The sequence below is a fragment of the Lynx canadensis genome, chromosome D4 (assembly GCF_007474595.2).
Source record: "Lynx canadensis isolate LIC74 chromosome D4, mLynCan4.pri.v2, whole genome shotgun sequence".
Classification (NCBI taxonomy): Eukaryota; Metazoa; Chordata; class Mammalia; order Carnivora; family Felidae; genus Lynx; species Lynx canadensis.
Window position 1 is genome coordinate 39926081 of NC_044315.2, and position 4635 is coordinate 39930715.

The window sequence follows — 4635 nt, forward strand, 5'->3', positions numbered from 1 at the left end:
GTGTACCTGAGTTCCACTGCAGAATGATGAAGAGAAAGCTCAAATGATATCAATTCAAAGTGAGCAAAATCTCTCACATGACCTTGGACGTATGATACCCTAATGTGCTTCTGATTTTATTGATCACTAAACCACATTCCACCCCACCACTGCCAAAGTCAAAATAAAACTGACGGAAGTGATCTTCAGCATGTGTCGATGTGTAAGTTTGATTTGGAGGGCGACGGAGAGTATCAAGAAATTAAGCAGAGCGAACACGCTGTGGCAACTCCAAAATATGAGGAAACCCACTACTCTCAAATGTAACTCACAAATGCACCACAGACCCAGGAAATATACTGCGAAATAATCACGGAGTTGTAGCTATCAATTTTTCTCCATGTGCCGTGGTTGCTAGAAATATTCATGGAGGAGACACTCTTGCATTCCACGGATGTAAAAATCTCTAAAAAGAATGTTTTAGCAGAATATAACTTTAATTATATAAGAATTTTCTTTGGAGGTTTCTTTTTAATGAGAGAAGATATGAGGTTTCTATTTATTTACTAATCTGACGAATTTGACTCATAAGCTCTTTATTCTTTGTAAAAATGTGTCTTGTCCTTCAGGGCTTAAGGGTTGATGCTTTGCTTTTTTTTCCATTATTTTTATTATTTTTTTTAATATGAAATTTATTGTCAAATTGGTTTCCATACAACACCCAGTGCTCATCCCAACAGGTGCCCTCCTCAATGCCCCTCACCCACCCTCCCCTCCCTCCCACCCCCATGGACCCTCAGTTTATTTTCAGTTGCTTTGCTTCTGAATAGGAAAGAACCTGAAACCAGGTTGTAGGAGCACAACAGCCTCAGCCTGCCTGAGGCAAAGGGTTCAGCAAAAGGAGCAGCTGGACGAAAAGGAAAAGAAGAGAGGTTTGGCTGAGCACAGATTTTACTCTGAAGGCTAAGCTCAAATTTTGAGCTTTCTAATTATCTAGTTGATAAGCCTGCCTCCCAAGAAAATATGACATGATGCACAGGAAAAGGATCTATCCCGTTTTGCTAAGTGAAATTGCCAAGTGGAATATTACAAATAAAGCAGACTTTCGACATTTCACACACCTCGATTTGCAAAGAATATAACCTGGTTTTTTTTCTCCATAGCATTATTTTTACAGTCTGAATAAAGACCATAACTTTAGAATTGCAGATTGAGTAAAATTGCCTAGTTTTCCTTAAAATAAAACAAGCAGCTTTTCTTGTGCAAAGCTAAAGTTTGCTAAATGTGTTCTAAGCCAATAGGGCAATGTCACTGCTGGCTCATGAGTGTTTGCAAAATTCGTTATTTTTGAAAAAGCAAACAGAAACGCACCCGGAAAACTATCTGTGCGCTCTTCAGCTTGTACTTTGTAGTCACCTTGACAGTTTCAGATGTCAAGTGATACGCGTTTTTAAGATAAAAATCACGATCTGTTTCTCAGGGAAAGCCTTTCTTGGAATTATGCTTTTATTCCACTGTTTACCTGTTACTTTTTCAGGTTTCCTCCCTGGAGCCTATCATCCGACCCCAAGTCAAGCACGGTGGCTGTAATTCCCTCTGGGCCTCCAATTTGTCTTTTTTCCACTCTCCCCCTCCAGAAATATGTTTCATGCCTCCCATTTCAATAAAGTGGCTCTCTATTCCCTACCCGATCCCTATCTCAAAATACACTCTTCTGGGAAGTTTTAAGTCAGCTGTTTATGGTTTAGCACAAATTTAAGCCAAAGGACGTGCGTTTTTTCGTAATAAATAGTGGAATTAAAGAATTGTGACCCATTAAAAGCACCCTGTCAGAGATGGGGGAGAAGAAAGGGGAAAGGAGGGGAGAGATGGGGATCAGTAGAAAGGGAGTTCAAAGGGGACTCGAGTGAGTCACAGGGGGGCATTCTGACTTTCCTCCCTGGAGAGTGAATTCTGAAAACACCTCAAAGCTCAGTCTCAGGACAGCCGCGGTTATCTACAAACGCATGACCTGTGTGAGGACACTGACGTTGTCTTGCAGTTCAGGCTGTCCATGTCAGACTCCTCCCTGCTTGATGATGGGGATCTGACCATGTCGGAAATCGGCAGCCTGCCATCAGACAGATGGGAATGACGGCAAGCAAGCCAGGGACCATATAAGAGTAAGAAATATGTTGACCGAGGCCAGTGTTCCCAGCTGGGACACTGAGGCAGCTGTCTGTGCTGACCGAAAGCTAATAAGCCAGTGGTGAAAAGGATGACATTTCTGACCCTGACTGGGTCAAACACATCATGCCACTTTCACGAGTAACAACGCAAACTAGTCACGGGCAGAGAAACGTTGTCAGAGGGAGACAGGGTGAATGGTCATGGTTGGCTTCCCAGTCACAATAAGCCTAGCAGAACAAGGGCAACGAGGTCAGTGCTGTTCATGTCTGCCAAGGTTGACCAGATGATCTTCCAAATGCTCTCCCCCACCCCCACCCCCGCCAAAGAAACCTCCCAAATACATTTTCAAGTTTGCAAACAACCGTGCCATGGCTATGATGGCATCCGTCCCAAGGTTAAGAAGCTGGTGATATCAAGGCAGCAGCTCCTTCTGTGGATCCGTTTTGTTGAACTTCCTTTATTAGGCCCCCCTGAGAAGAGACGCAGCCAGGATGACCACGGTTCTCGTGAAATTTGGGGAATGGCTCTCCGATTTGTCTGGGGGTGCCTGCCTGGTCTGATTTCACCATTACCAGGGTGCTTTCAGGCTTTCTGCATTTCCTGGCACTCGAGTTGGCTGAAGAATCTGCCATCTGTCATGGCATTTAAAAGATAAAATGGAATCATAAATAGAGCCAGTTCCGAAGGAGGAAAAAAAAAAAAAAAAAAAAAGTCCAGCCAGCATGTCAAAATGGAGGACATTAGCATGTTCTTTCAGCACCCGACTGCCAGCAGCTGAAGTCAGCTTGCTAATCACTTGGTGTCATCTGTCCTAACATGTGCTGCCATATCTTTCTTCCAGGCCAGCAGCACCAAACAATGCAGGAGAAATTTATGATTCACAAAATACTTTTGCAGAAGGTAAAACCTGACCATTAAACTCCCCCATTTCATTAATCCTGCCGTATCTTCCATTAAAAAGAGAAGGGGGAAAGGAAAAATCCTCTGCCGCAGAATTTCCCTCTTCTACCAGCCAAATTCCTTGCCAACTTCAACAGCAAGCAACGCAAATTTAGGTGATCAGATTGGCTGCGTGTGTTTCATATTTTAAAAAGCGCCACAGTCACACTTTCATTAAAACGGACTTTCGGCTTTGGTTTAGCTCCACTTGACAAACACCACAGCAGCCCATGGCCGGGCTGGTGAAACGACAAGATTAAAACACAGGTCTTCGGCAGATGCTAGGCTCTTCCATCATAAATATGTAAGACTGCTGGCCAAACATCAGAACGACACATGGAGGAGATTTCTTCCCACAGGTGCATATTCTCCATGAAGTTTTGGTACAATGGAGAAATCTCTTCAAAACGAGATCTGAGGCCAGATTCAGCTCTGATACTCATTTATGTCCATGTAGATGACTCTCTATGCCTCTCTATGCCTCTATGCCTCTATGACTCTCTATGCCTCTCTATGCCTCTATGACTCTCTATGCCTCTTGGAACCTTGGTTTTCTCATGCCAAAAATGGGAACAAATCATCTTGAGATCTCGAGACGGTGGCGTAAGGCTTAAAGGATAGGAGAGACAAAAAAGAGTCTAGTACCCTGCCTGACGTATTGCGGGTATTCAAGCGATACTAGCTTTCCTACACCTCAATGTTTTCCAACCCTTCTCTCCTAGTCTTGAGTCATTCAAACAACACCTTTTTGCCATATTCTTGTAGTACCTGTACGCGTATCACTTAACTGTTTTGCTTTGTATCAGTCGCTCTTGTATTTAAATAAGTGTATTTAAAAGGACCCCTTTTAACCAGTACTGTCTGCTGAAAAGGAAAGCAGTTAATACTGAAGAACTGTTAAAACACGGGGGAACAGTTAAAAACTGTTGAGACACGGGACTCAAACCCACGAACCACAAGATCATGAAACTGAGCTGAAATCAAGAGTTGGATGCTTAACAGACTGAGCCACCCAGGTGCCCCCCCCCCCAATGCTTTTAAAATTACAGATTCCTGACCCAAGACTGGATTTAGCAAAGTCACCTCTCTGGAGTGAGAGCCAAGAATGTGTTTTTATCAATCCTCCTGGTAAATCTCTTGAAGATCTAGACATTTTAAAAATCCCTAGGATAAATGATTTCTAAATGTCATCTAGTATGACTTTCTATGGCTGTGAATTAGGAAAATTTTAGAGTATCATCAATCCTCCCATACAGACATTTTTTTTTTTTTTTCGTTTGCAGCTCATCACCACTATCTGATTAATACCTAAGCTTGATTCTGGACATCTAGATGCATTCACTCATTGGCTTCTCCCACAGGGTCACTGGTTTCTCCAAAGAGTCATTAATGTCTTCAGCAAACTGTCCCATGAGTCCTGACTGGGGAAAGTGGGAATGGAAAGGAGCAAGCCGTTCCAGAAATGGGTGTAAAATTATAGGCCCTGAATCTGCTATACATGAATTAAGCCAAGAAGCGCCCAACCTCTATACGTAACCAGGAAAAAAA